The 14,332-nt window shown below is 37.6% G+C and overlaps 1 protein-coding gene and 9 non-coding genes across 11 annotated transcripts in view; all 10 read right to left on the bottom strand.

Annotated features, from left to right (window-relative positions):
* Positions 1–14,332, bottom strand: part of LOC149437525 (class I histocompatibility antigen, Non-RT1.A alpha-1 chain-like) — a 175,914-nt gene that overhangs the window by 72,087 nt on the left and 89,495 nt on the right. The gene's annotated exons all lie outside the window — the stretch shown is intronic.
* Positions 361–419, bottom strand: LOC149437564 (U7 small nuclear RNA). The gene has a single exon (XR_016308096.1). It is a non-coding gene; the product is annotated as a U7 small nuclear RNA (small nuclear RNA).
* LOC149437563 (U7 small nuclear RNA) lies at positions 1,920–1,978 on the bottom strand. The gene has a single exon (XR_016308068.1). It is a non-coding gene; the product is annotated as a U7 small nuclear RNA (small nuclear RNA).
* Positions 3,478–3,536, bottom strand: LOC149437562 (U7 small nuclear RNA). Its single transcript, XR_016308067.1, has one exon. It is a non-coding gene; the product is annotated as a U7 small nuclear RNA (small nuclear RNA).
* On the bottom strand, positions 5,037–5,095 carry LOC149437561 (U7 small nuclear RNA). Its single transcript, XR_016308095.1, has one exon. It is a non-coding gene; the product is annotated as a U7 small nuclear RNA (small nuclear RNA).
* On the bottom strand, positions 6,594–6,652 carry LOC149437560 (U7 small nuclear RNA). Its single transcript, XR_016308094.1, has one exon. It is a non-coding gene; the product is annotated as a U7 small nuclear RNA (small nuclear RNA).
* Positions 8,153–8,211, bottom strand: LOC149437559 (U7 small nuclear RNA). The gene has a single exon (XR_016308066.1). It is a non-coding gene; the product is annotated as a U7 small nuclear RNA (small nuclear RNA).
* On the bottom strand, positions 9,712–9,770 carry LOC149437558 (U7 small nuclear RNA). The gene has a single exon (XR_016308065.1). It is a non-coding gene; the product is annotated as a U7 small nuclear RNA (small nuclear RNA).
* LOC149437557 (U7 small nuclear RNA) lies at positions 11,270–11,328 on the bottom strand. The gene has a single exon (XR_016308064.1). It is a non-coding gene; the product is annotated as a U7 small nuclear RNA (small nuclear RNA).
* On the bottom strand, positions 12,828–12,886 carry LOC149437556 (U7 small nuclear RNA). Its single transcript, XR_016308063.1, has one exon. It is a non-coding gene; the product is annotated as a U7 small nuclear RNA (small nuclear RNA).

Raw genomic sequence — 14,332 nt, 5'->3', positions numbered from 1 at the left:
TTTTAATTAAAACAAGTGTTGGCAGCTTAAGTGTTTGTTTAAATGGGCGTTAACGGTGTAGTTACCCTGCCCCAGTTGCAATCACTCTCACTTGCTGGTTCTCAGATTGTTGTCCTAGAGCAGGAAAAGCCCTGCACAGGCTGGGATCTGGGAATGTAATCATCAGACTCTCAAACCTCAAGATTTTAAGGTTTTTGTATGATGGTTTCGTAGAAATACTGTAAAATATCTTTGATTCTCAGAGAAAGTACAAATAACAGCCCTTACTCTGCAATGGTCTGTGCTAGCAGAGATGACTGTAAATAAGTACATGAACCTGCAGCACAAAGATCTCAACTTTTCTTTCCTTGACATGATTACATTGGCTCCTGAAACACAAGAACCTTCTAGACAGATAGCAAAAGAGCTGAAATACACTTTTGGCTAAATTTGGGCAGAAGACTTCATTTTTAGTCAGCGCGTTCAAATAATGGAGACTGACATTTAATCTCCATTCTAATTTCATTTAGTTTATATAATTTTCTAAACATATATTAATTGGTACTCTCCAGCTCTTATAAATGAATGTTTCATTTAAAAACACAGAGATATTTCACATCATAGGCAATGAAATGTCCCAGAATATTACTGAGTAATCTTGCTGAGTCATATGCAGATTAGTTTTCTCCAATTGGCTCTTTGGGAAAGTGGGCGGGAACTAGAAGCCAAGCTCCTGAAAGCAAAAGTTCTAACTTCATATCTCCAAAACTCACAAGTCAGCGGCAAAAACAGTCAGAGCTACAACTGTTTGTATTGGGTAACCAGGAAAATTTACAGAACACTGCCAGCTTTACACACAACTTGACACAAAGTAAAAAGAGAGAGATCTATCTAAACCATGCTCTAGAAGAGTCTGCAAAAGACTGTTAATGGGCTCTGACGTATACAGCCAGGTCACGAAACATTCTTGAAAAGCATGGTTAGGAAAATGCTTTGGTAAGTCTGGTTTTATTTGATCTGAAACTGCATTAGGGGTGTGTCTGCTTGAGCATGGTAAAATCTTTCAACACCCCTTCAGCAAACCCCTCAGACCCTTTGATTTGTTGTGGTAATTCTGTAAAGACTCTTTCCAAGGACTGGAAAAAAATGCAGCTTTTGCAGCTCTGGGCTCTCATTTGACATGGAAACTATGGAATCCTATTTCTGAGAGATTCTGATTAATCAGACTGGACAATACAAGCGAATTGGTCTCTGCATGGATCCAACGACCAGACAATCTTTGCTAAGTATTTTTCCTTTTTTTAATCCAATTTATTTTTACTATTACTTAAGGTCTTCCTCATCAGTCATTAATAAAACTTCTCATGCATCGTTTTTTGTTTTCTCTTACTGACAGACATTTTTAAAATTGTAAGCTGAATCTTAAAATGAAGTAATCAAAAATAAAAAAATCAACTTTCACTCTGAAAAAGGGTACTTATTGTGAACTCTGTTGCCTTCCGGTCTGGGTGTGGCAGCAAATGTTGTACACTTTTGAAAAAGGTCAGAATGACAAAAGCTGATTATTGGAACAGTGTGTGTTTTAATTAAAACAAGTGTTGGCAGCTTAAGTGTTTGTTTAAATGGGCGTTAACGGTGTAGTTACCCTGCCCCAGTTGCAATCACTCTCACTTGCTGGTTCTCAGATTGTTGTCCCAGAGCAGGAAAAGCCCTGCACAGGCTGGGATCTGGGAATGTAATCATCAGACTCTCAAACCTCAAGATTTTAAGGTTTTTGTATGATGGTTTCGTAGAAATACTGTAAAATATCTTTGATTCTCAGAGAAAGTACAAATAACAGCCCTTACTCTGCAATGGTCTGTGCTAGCAGAGATGACTGTAAATAAGTACATGAACCTGCAGCACAAAGATCTCAACTTTTCTTTCCTTGACATGATTACATTGGCTCCTGAAACACAAGAACCTTCTAGACAGATAGCAAAAGAGCTAAAATACACTTTTGGCTAAATTTGGGCAGAAGACTTCATTTTTAGTCAGCGCGTTCAAATAACGGAGACTGACATTTAATCTCCATTCTAATTTCATTTAGTTTAAATAATTTTCTAAACATATATCAATTGGTACTCTCCAGCTCTTAAAAATGAATGTTTCATTTAAAAACACAGAGATATTTCACATCATAGGCAAAGAAATGTCCCAGAATATTACTGAGTAATCTTGCTGAGTCATATGCAGATTAGGTTTCTCCAATTGGCTCTTTGGGAAAGTGGGCGGGAACTAGAAGCCAAGCTCCTGAAAGCAAAAGTTCTAACTTCATATCTCCAAAACTCACAAGTCAGCGGCAAAAACAGTCAGAGCTACAACTGTTTGTAGTGGGTAACCAGGAAAATTTACAGAACACAGCCAGCTTTACACACAACTTGACACAAAGTAAAAAGAGAGAGATCTATCTAAACCATGCTCTAGAAGAGTCTGCAAAAGACTGTTAATGGGCTCTGACGTATACAGCCAGGTCACGAAACATTCTTGAAAAGCATGGTTAGGAAAATGCTTTGGTAAGTCTGGTTTTATTTGATCTGAAACTGCATTAGGGGTGTGTCTGCTTGAGCATGGTAAAATCTTTCAACACCCCTTCAGCAAACCCCTCAGACCCTTTGATTTGTTGTGGTAATTCTGTAAAGACTCTTTCCAAGGACTGGAAAAAAATGCAGCTTTTGCAGCTCTGGGCTCTCATTTGACATGGAAACTATGGAATCCTATTTCTGAGAGATTCTGATTAATCAGACTGGACAATACAAGCGAATTGGTCTCTGCATGGATCCAACGACCAGACAATCTTTGCTAAGTATTTTTCCTTTTTTTAATCCAATTTATTTTTACTATTACTTAAGGTCTTCCTCATCAGTCATTAATAAAACTTCTCATGCATCGTTTTTTGTTTTCTCTTACTGACAGACATTTTTAAAATTGTAAGCTGAATCTTAAAATGATTTAATCAAAAATAAAAAATCAACTTGCACTCTGAAAAAGGGTACTTATTGTGAACTCTGTTGCCTTCCGGTCTGGGTGTGGCAGCAAATGTTGCACACTTTTGAAAAAGGTCAGAATGACAAAAGCTGATTATTGGAACAGTGTGTGTTTTAATTAAAACAAGTGTTGGCAGCTTAAGTGTTTGTTTAAATGGGCGTTAACGGTGTAGTTACCCTGCCCCAGTTGCAATCACTCTCACTTGCTGGTTCTCAGATTGTTGTCCCAGAGCAGGAAAAGCCCTGCACAGGCTGGGATCTGGGAATGTAATCATCAGACTCTCAAACCTCAAGATTTGAAGGTTTTTGTATGATGGTTTCGTAGAAATACTGTAAAATATCTTTGATTCTCAGAGAAAGTACAAATAACAGCCCTTACTCTGCAATGGTCTGTGCTAGCAGAGATGACTGTAAATAAGTACATGAACCTGCAGCACAAAGATCTCAACTTTTCTTTCCTTGACATGATTACATTGGCTCCTGAAACACAAGAACCTTCTAGACAGATAGCAAAAGAGCTAAAATACACTTTTGGCTAAATTTGGGCAGAAGACTTCATTTTTAGTCAGCGCGTTCAAATAATGGAGACTGACATTTAATCTCCAGTCTAATTTCATTTAGTTTAAATAATTTTCTAAACATATATCAATTGGTACTTTCCAGCTCTTAAAAATGAATGTTTCATTTAAAAACACAGAGATATTTCACATCATAGGCAAAGAAATGTCCCAGAATTTTACTGAGTAATCTTGCTGAGTCATATGCAGATTAGGTTTCTCCAATTGGCTCTTTGGGAAAGTGGGCGGGAACTAGAAGCCAAGCTCCTGAAAGCAAAAGTTCTAACTTCATATCTCCAAAACTCACAAGTCAGCGGCAAAAACAGTCAGAGCTACAACTGTTTGTATTGGGTAACCAGGAAAATTTACAGAACACAGCCAGCTTTACACACAACTTGACACAAAGTAAAAAGAGAGAGATCTATCTAAACCATGCTCTAGAAGAGTCTGCAAAAGACTGTTAATGGGCTCTGACGTATACAGCCAGGTCACGAAACATTCTTGAAAAGCATGGTTAGGAAAATGCTTTGGTAAGTCTGGTTTTATTTGATCTGAAACTGCATTAGGGGTGTGTCTGCTTGAGCATGGTAAAATCTTTCAACACCCCTTCAGCAAACCCCTCAGACCCTTTGATTTGTTGTGGTAATTCTGTAAAGACTCTTTCCAAGGACTGGAAAAAAATGCAGCTTTTGCAGCTCTGGGCTCTCATTTGACATGGAAACTATGGAATCCTATTTCTGAGAGATTCTGATTAATCAGACTGGACAATACAAGCGAATTGGTCTCTGCATGGATCCAACGACCAGACAATCTTTGCTAAGTATTTTTCCTTTTTTTAATCCAATTTATTTTTACTATTACTTAAGGTCTTCCTCATCAGTCATTAATAAAACTTCTCATGCATCGTTTTTTGTTTTCTCTAACTGACAGACATTTTTAAAATTGTAAGCTGAATCTTAAAATGAAGTAATCAAAAATAAAAAAATCAACTTTCACTCTGAAAAAGGGTACTTATTGTGAACTCTGTTGCCTTCCGGTCTGGGTGTGGCAGCAAATGTTGCACACTTTTGAAAAAGGTCAGAATGACAAAAGCTGATTATTGGAACAGTGTGTGTTTTAATTAAAACAAGTGTTGGCAGCTTAAGTGTTTGTTTAAATGGGCGTTAACGGTGTAGTTACCCTGCCCCAGTTGCAATCACTCTCACTTGCTGGTTCTCAGATTGTTGTCCCAGAGCAAGAAAAGCCCTGCACAGGCTGGGATCTGGGAATGTAATCATCAGACTCTCAAACCTCAAGATTTGAAGGTTTTTGTATGATGGTTTCGTAGAAATACTGTAAAATATCTTTGATTCTCAGAGAAAGTACAAATAACAGCCCTTACTCTGCAATGGTCTGTGCTAGCAGAGATGACTGTAAATAAGTACATGAACCTGCAGCACAAAGATCTCAACTTTTCTTTCCTTGACATGATTACATTGGCTCCTGAAACACAAGAACCTTCTAGACAGATAGCAAAAGAGCTGAAATACACTTTTGGCTAAATTTGGGCAGAAGACTTCATTTTTAGTCAGCGCGTTTAAATAATGGAGACTGACATTTAATCTCCATTCTAATTTCATTTAGTTTATATAATTTTCTAAACATATATCAATTGGTACTCTCCAGCTCTTAAAAATGAATGTTTCATTTAAAAACACAGAGATATTTCACATCATAGGCAAAGAAATGTCCCAGAATATTACTGAGTAATCTTGCTGAGTCATATGCAGATTAGGTTTCTCCAATTGGCTCTTTGGGAAAGTGGGCGGGAACTAGAAGCCAAGCTCCTGAAGCAAAAGTTCTAACTTCATATCTCCAAAACTCACAAGTCAGCGGCAAACACAGTCAGAGCTACAACTGTTTGTATTGGGTAACCAGGAAAATTTACAGAACACTGCCAGCTTTACACACAACTTGACACAAAGTAAAAAGAGAGAGATCTATCTAAACCATGCTCTAGAAGAGTCTGCAAAAGACTGTTAATGGGCTCTGACGTATACAGCCAGGTCACGAAACATTCTTGAAAAGCATGGTTAGGAAAATGCTTTGGTAAGTCTGGTTTTATTTGATCTGAAACTGCATTAGGGGTGTGTCTGCTTGAGCATGGTAAAATCTTTCAACACCCCTTCAGCAAACCCCTCAGACCCTTTGATTTGTTGTGGTAATTCTGTAAAGACTCTTTCCAAGGACTGGAAAAAAATGCAGCTTTTGCAGCTCTGGGCTCTCATTTGACATGGAAACTATGGAATCCTATTTCTGAGAGATTCTGATTAATCAGACTGGACAATACAAGCGAATTGGTCTCTGCATGGATCCAACGACCAGACAATCTTTGCTAAGTATTTTTCCTTTTTTTAATCCAATTTATTTTTACTATTACTTAAGGTCTTCCTCATCAGTCATTAATAAAACTTCTCATGCATCGTTTTTTGTTTTCTCTTACTGACAGACATTTTTAAAATTGTAAGCTGAATCTTAAAATGATTTAATCAAAAATAAAAAATCAACTTGCACTCTGAAAAAGGGTACTTATTGTGAACTCTGTTGCCTTCCGGTCTGGGTGTGGCAGCAAATGTTGCACACTTTTGAAAAAGGTCAGAATGACAAAAGCTGATTATTGGAACAGTGTGTGTTTTAATTAAAACAAGTGTTGGCAGCTTAAGTGTTTGTTTAAATGGGCGTTAACGGTGTAGTTACCCTGCCCCAGTTGCAATCACTCTCACTTGCTGGTTCTCAGATTGTTGTCCCAGAGCAGGAAAAGCCCTGCACAGGCTGGGATCTGGGAATGTAATCATCAGACTCTCAAACCTCAAGATTTGAAGGTTTTTGTATGATGGTTTCGTAGAAATACTGTAAAATATCTTTGATTCTCAGAGAAAGTACAAATAACAGCCCTTACTCTGCAATGGTCTGTGCTAGCAGAGATGACTGTAAATAAGTACATGAACCTGCAGCACAAAGATCTCAACTTTTCTTTCCTTGACATGATTACATTGGCTCCTGAAACACAAGAACCTTCTAGACAGATAGCAAAAGAGCTGAAATACACTTTTGGCTAAATTTGGGCAGAAGACTTCATTTTTAGTCAGCGCGTTCAAATAATGGAGACTGACATTTAATCTCCATTCTAATTTCATTTAGTTTATATAATTTTCTAAACATATATTAATTGGTACTCTCCAGCTCTTAAAAATGAATGTTTCATTTAAAAACACAGAGATATTTCACATCATAGGCAATGAAATGTCCCAGAATATTACTGAGTAATCTTGCTGAGTCATATGCAGATTCGTTTTCTCCAATTGGCTCTTTGGGAAAGTGGGCGGGAACTAGAAGCCAAGCTCCTGAAAGCAAAAGTTCTAACTTCATATCTCCAAAACTCACAAGTCAGCGGCAAAAACAGTCAGAGCTACAACTGTTTGTATTGGGTAACCAGGAAAATTTACAGAACACTGCCAGCTTTACACACAACTTGACACAAAGTAAAAAGAGAGAGATCTATCTAAACCATGCTCTAGAAGAGTCTGCAAAAGACTGTTAATGGGCTCTGACGTATACAGCCAGGTCACGAAACATTCTTGAAAAGCATGGTTAGGAAAATGCTTTGGTAAGTCTGGTTTTATTTGATCTGAAACTGCATTAGGGGTGTGTCTGCTTGAGCATGGTAAAATCTTTCAACACCCCTTCAGCAAACCCCTCAGACCCTTTGATTTGTTGTGGTAATTCTGTAAAGACTCTTTCCAAGGACTGGAAAAAAATGCAGCTTTTGCAGCTCTGGGCTCTCATTTGACATGGAAACTATGGAATCCTATTTCTGAGAGATTCTGATTAATCAGACTGGACAATACAAGCGAATTGGTCTCTGCATGGATCCAACGACCAGACAATCTTTGCTAAGTATTTTTCCTTTTTTTAATCCAATTTATTTTTACTATTACTTAAGGTCTTCCTCATCAGTCATTAATAAAACTTCTCATGCATCGTTTTTTGTTTTCTCTTACTGACAGACATTTTTAAAATTGTAAGCTGAATCTTAAAATGAAGTAATCAAAAATAAAAAAATCAACTTTCACTCTGAAAAAGGGTACTTATTGTGAACTCTGTTGCCTTCCGGTCTGGGTGTGGCAGCAAATGTTGTACACTTTTGAAAAAGGTCAGAATGACAAAAGCTGATTATTGGAACAGTGTGTGTTTTAATTAAAACAAGTGTTGGCAGCTTAAGTGTTTGTTTAAATGGGCGTTAACGGTGTAGTTACCCTGCCCCAGTTGCAATCACTCTCACTTGCTGGTTCTCAGATTGTTGTCCCAGAGCAGGAAAAGCCCTGCACAGGCTGGGATCTGGGAATGTAATCATCAGACTCTCAAACCTCAAGATTTTAAGGTTTTTGTATGATGGTTTCGTAGAAATACTGTAAAATATCTTTGATTCTCAGAGAAAGTACAAATAACAGCCCTTACTCTGCAATGGTCTGTGCTAGCAGAGATGACTGTAAATAAGTACATGAACCTGCAGCACAAAGATCTCAACTTTTCTTTCCTTGACATGATTACATTGGCTCCTGAAACACAAGAACCTTCTAGACAGATAGCAAAAGAGCTAAAATACACTTTTGGCTAAATTTGGGCAGAAGACTTCATTTTTAGTCAGCGCGTTCAAATAACGGAGACTGACATTTAATCTCCATTCTAATTTCATTTAGTTTAAATAATTTTCTAAACATATATCAATTGGTACTCTCCAGCTCTTAAAAATGAATGTTTCATTTAAAAACACAGAGATATTTCACATCATAGGCAAAGAAATGTCCCAGAATATTACTGAGTAATCTTGCTGAGTCATATGCAGATTAGGTTTCTCCAATTGGCTCTTTGGGAAAGTGGGCGGGAACTAGAAGCCAAGCTCCTGAAAGCAAAAGTTCTAACTTCATATCTCCAAAACTCACAAGTCAGCGGCAAAAACAGTCAGAGCTACAACTGTTTGTAGTGGGTAACCAGGAAAATTTACAGAACACAGCCAGCTTTACACACAACTTGACACAAAGTAAAAAGAGAGAGATCTATCTAAACCATGCTCTAGAAGAGTCTGCAAAAGACTGTTAATGGGCTCTGACGTATACAGCCAGGTCACGAAACATTCTTGAAAAGCATGGTTAGGAAAATGCTTTGGTAAGTCTGGTTTTATTTGATCTGAAACTGCATTAGGGGTGTGTCTGCTTGAGCATGGTAAAATCTTTCAACACCCCTTCAGCAAACCCCTCAGACCCTTTGATTTGTTGTGGTAATTCTGTAAAGACTCTTTCCAAGGACTGGAAAAAAATGCAGCTTTTGCAGCTCTGGGCTCTCATTTGACATGGAAACTATGGAATCCTATTTCTGAGAGATTCTGATTAATCAGACTGGACAATACAAGCGAATTGGTCTCTGCATGGATCCAACGACCAGACAATCTTTGCTAAGTATTTTTCCTTTTTTTAATCCAATTTATTTTTACTATTACTTAAGGTCTTCCTCATCAGTCATTAATAAAACTTCTCATGCATCGTTTTTTGTTTTCTCTTACTGACAGACATTTTTAAAATTGTAAGCTGAATCTTAAAATGAAGTAATCAAAAATAAAAAAATCAACTTTCACTCTGAAAAAGGGTACTTATTGTGAACTCTGTTGCCTTCCGGTCTGGGTGTGGCAGCAAATGTTGTACACTTTTGAAAAAGGTCAGAATGACAAAAGCTGATTATTGGAACAGTGTGTGTTTTAATTAAAACAAGTGTTGGCAGCTTAAGTGTTTGTTTAAATGGGCGTTAACGGTGTAGTTACCCTGCCCCAGTTGCAATCACTCTCACTTGCTGGTTCTCAGATTGTTGTCCCAGAGCAGGAAAAGCCCTGCACAGGCTGGGATCTGGGAATGTAATCATCAGACTCTCAAACCTCAAGATTTTAAGGTTTTTGTATGATGGTTTCGTAGAAATACTGTAAAATATCTTTGATTCTCAGAGAAAGTACAAATAACAGCCCTTACTCTGCAATGGTCTGTGCTAGCAGAGATGACTGTAAATAAGTACATGAACCTGCAGCACAAAGATCTCAACTTTTCTTTCCTTGACATGATTACATTGGCTCCTGAAACACAAGAACCTTCTAGACAGATAGCAAAAGAGCTAAAATACACTTTTGGCTAAATTTGGGCAGAAGACTTCATTTTTAGTCAGCGCGTTCAAATAACGGAGACTGACATTTAATCTCCATTCTAATTTCATTTAGTTTAAATAATTTTCTAAACATATATCAATTGGTACTCTCCAGCTCTTAAAAATGAATGTTTCATTTAAAAACACAGAGATATTTCACATCATAGGCAAAGAAATGTCCCAGAATATTACTGAGTAATCTTGCTGAGTCATATGCAGATTAGGTTTCTCCAATTGGCTCTTTGGGAAAGTGGGCGGGAACTAGAAGCCAAGCTCCTGAAAGCAAAAGTTCTAACTTCATATCTCCAAAACTCACAAGTCAGCGGCAAAAACAGTCAGAGCTACAACTGTTTGTAGTGGGTAACCAGGAAAATTTACAGAACACTGCCAGCTTTACACACAACTTGACACAAAGTAAAAAGAGAGAGATCTATCTAAACCATGCTCTAGAAGAGTCTGCAAAAGACTGTTAATGGGCTCTGACGTATACAGCCAGGTCACGAAACATTCTTGAAAAGCATGGTTAGGAAAATGCTTTGGTAAGTCTGGTTTTATTTGATCTGAAACTGCATTAGGGGTGTGTCTGCTTGAGCATGGTAAAATCTTTCAACACCCCTTCAGCAAACCCCTCAGACCCTTTGATTTGTTGTGGTAATTCTGTAAAGACTCTTTCCAAGGACTGGAAAAAAATGCAGCTTTTGCAGCTCTGGGCTCTCATTTGACATGGAAACTATGGAATCCTATTTCTGAGAGATTCTGATTAATCAGACTGGACAATACAAGCGAATTGGTCTCTGCATGGATCCAACGACCAGACAATCTTTGCTAAGTATTTTTCCTTTTTTTAATCCAATTTATTTTTACTATTACTTAAGGTCTTCCTCATCAGTCATTAATACAACTTCTCATGCATCGTTTTTTGTTTTCTCTTACTGACAGACATTTTTAAAATTGTAAGCTGAATCTTAAAATGATTTAATCAAAAATAAAAAATCAACTTGCACTCTGAAAAAGGGTACTTATTGTGAACTCTGTTGCCTTCCGGTCTGGGTGTGGCAGCAAATGTTGCACACTTTTGAAAAAGGTCAGAATGACAAAAGCTGATTATTGGAACAGTGTGTGTTTTAATTAAAACAAGTGTTGGCAGCTTAAGTGTTTGTTTAAATGGGCGTTAACGGTGTAGTTACCCTGCCCCAGTTGCAATCACTCTCACTTGCTGGTTCTCAGATTGTTGTCCCAGAGCAGGAAAAGCCCTGCACAGGCTGGGATCTGGGAATGTAATCATCAGACTCTCAAACCTCAAGATTTGAAGGTTTTTGTATGATGGTTTCGTAGAAATACTGTAAAATATCTTTGATTCTCAGAGAAAGTACAAATAACAGCCCTTACTCTGCAATGGTCTGTGCTAGCAGAGATGACTGTAAATAAGTACATGAACCTGCAGCACAAAGATCTCAACTTTTCTTTCCTTGACATGATTACATTGGCTCCTGAAACACAAGAACCTTCTAGACAGATAGCAAAAGAGCTAAAATACACTTTTGGCTAAATTTGGGCAGAAGACTTCATTTTTAGTCAGCGCGTTCAAATAATGGAGACTGACATTTAATCTCCAGTCTAATTTCATTTAGTTTAAATAATTTTCTAAACATATATCAATTGGTACTTTCCAGCTCTTAAAAATGAATGTTTCATTTAAAAACACAGAGATATTTCACATCATAGGCAAAGAAATGTCCCAGAATTTTACTGAGTAATCTTGCTGAGTCATATGCAGATTAGGTTTCTCCAATTGGCTCTTTGGGAAAGTGGGCGGGAACTAGAAGCCAAGCTCCTGAAAGCAAAAGTTCTAACTTCATATCTCCAAAACTCACAAGTCAGCGGCAAAAACAGTCAGAGCTACAACTGTTTGTATTGGGTAACCAGGAAAATTTACAGAACACAGCCAGCTTTACACACAACTTGACACAAAGTAAAAAGAGAGAGATCTATCTAAACCATGCTCTAGAAGAGTCTGCAAAAGACTGTTAATGGGCTCTGACGTATACAGCCAGGTCACGAAACATTCTTGAAAAGCATGGTTAGGAAAATGCTTTGGTAAGTCTGGTTTTATTTGATCTGAAACTGCATTAGGGGTGTGTCTGCTTGAGCATGGTAAAATCTTTCAACACCCCTTCAGCAAACCCCTCAGACCCTTTGATTTGTTGTGGTAATTCTGTAAAGACTCTTTCCAAGGACTGGAAAAAAATGCAGCTTTTGCAGCTCTGGGCTCTCATTTGACATGGAAACTATGGAATCCTATTTCTGAGAGATTCTGATTAATCAGACTGGACAATACAAGCGAATTGGTCTCTGCATGGATCCAACGACCAGACAATCTTTGCTAAGTATTTTTCCTTTTTTTAATCCAATTTATTTTTACTATTACTTAAGGTCTTCCTCATCAGTCATTAATAAAACTTCTCATGCATCATTTTTTGTTTTCTCTTACTGACAGACATTTTTAAAATTGTAAGCTGAATCTTAAAATGATTTAATCAAAAATAAAAAATCAACTTGCACTCTGAAAAAGGGTACTTATTGTGAACTCTGTTGCCTTCCGGTCTGGGTGTGGCAGCAAATGTTGCACACTTTTGAAAAAGGTCAGAATGACAAAAGCTGATTATTGGAACAGTGTGTGTTTTAATTAAAACAAGTGTTGGCAGCTTAAGTGTTTGTTTAAATGGGCGTTAACGGTGTAGTTACCCTGCCCCAGTTGCAATCACTCTCACTTGCTGGTTCTCAGATTGTTGTCCCAGAGCAGGAAAAGCCCTGCACAGGCTGGGATCTGGGAATGTAATCATCAGACTCTCAAACCTCAAGATTTTAAGGTTTTTGTATGATGGTTTCGTAGAAATACTGTAAAATATCTTTGATTCTCAGAGAAAGTACAAATAACAGCCCTTACTCTGCAATGGTCTGTGCTAGCAGAGATGACTGTAAATAAGTACATGAACCTGCAGCACAAAGATCTCAACTTTTCTTTCCTTGACATGATTACATTGGCTCCTGAAACACAAGAACCTTCTAGACAGATAGCAAAAGAGCTAAAATACACTTTTGGCTAAATTTGGGCAGAAGACTTCATTTTTAGTCAGCGCGTTCAAATAATGGAGACTGACATTTAATCTCCAGTCTAATTTCATTTAGTTTAAATAATTTTCTAAACATATATCAATTGGTACTTTCCAGCTCTTAAAAATGAATGTTTCATTTAAAAACACAGAGATATTTCACATCATAGGCAAAGAAATGTCCCAGAATTTTACTGAGTAATCTTGCTGAGTCATATGCAGATTAGGTTTCTCCAATTGGCTCTTTGGGAAAGTGGGCGGGAACTAGAAGCCAAGCTCCTGAAAGCAAAAGTTCTAACTTCATATCTCCAAAACTCACAAGTCCGCGGCAAAAACAGTCAGAGCTACAACTGTTTGTATTGGGTAACCAGGAAAATTTACAGAACACAGCCAGCTTTACACACAACTTGACACAAAGTAAAAAGAGAGAGATCTATCTAAACCATGCTCTAGAAGAGTCTGCAAAAGACTGTTAATGGGCTCTGACGTAGACAGCCAGGTCACGAAACATTCTTGAAAAGCATGGTTAGGAAAATGCTTTGGTAAGTCTGGTTTTATTTGATCTGAAACTGCATTAGGGGTGTGTCTGCTTGAGCATGGTAAAATCTTTCAACACCCCTTCAGCAAACCCCTCAGACCCTTTGATTTGTTGTGGTAATTCTGTAAAGACTCTTTCCAAGGACTGGAAAAAAATGCAGCTTTTGCAGCTCTGGGCTCTCATTTGACATGGAAACTATGGAATCCTATTTCTGAGAGATTCTGATTAATCAGACTGGACAATACAAGCGAATTGGTCTCTGCATGGATCCAACGACCAGACAATCTTTGCTAAGTATTTTTCCTTTTTTTAATCCAATTTATTTTTACTATTACTTAAGGTCTTCCTCTTCAGTCATTAATAAAACTTCTCATGCATCGTTTTTTGTTTTCTCTTACTGACAGACATTTTTAAAATTGTAAGCTGAATCTTAAAATGATTTAATCAAAAATAAAAAATCAACTTGCACTCTGAAAAAGGGTACTTATTGTGAACTCTGTTGCCTTCCGGTCTGGGTGTGGCAGCAAATGTTGCACACTTTTGAAAAAGGTCAGAATGACAAAAGCTGATTATTGGAACAGTGTGTGTTTTAATTAAAACAAGTGTTGGCAGCTTAAGTGTTTGTTTAAATGGGCGTTAACGGTGTAGTTACCCTGCCTCAGTTGCAATCACTCTCACTTGCTGGTTCTCAGATTGTTGTCCCAGAGCAGGAAAAGCCCTGCACAGGCTGGGATCTGGGAATGTAATCATCAGACTCTCAAACCTCAAGATTTTAAGGTTTTTGTATGATGGTTTCGTAGAAATACTGTAAAATATCTTTGATTCTCAGAGAAAGTACAAATAACAGCCCTTACTCTGCAATGGTCTGTGCTAGCAGAGATGACTGTAAATAAG

The sequence above is a fragment of the Staurois parvus genome, unplaced genomic scaffold, assembly GCF_062004578.1.
Source record: "Staurois parvus isolate SC_StPar_1 unplaced genomic scaffold, SC_StPar_1.0 ptg001284l, whole genome shotgun sequence".
NCBI classification, from domain to species: domain Eukaryota; kingdom Metazoa; phylum Chordata; class Amphibia; order Anura; family Ranidae; genus Staurois; species Staurois parvus.
The sequence above is the reverse complement of the archived record's forward strand: the minus strand, read 5'-3'. Positions and strand labels throughout refer to the sequence as shown.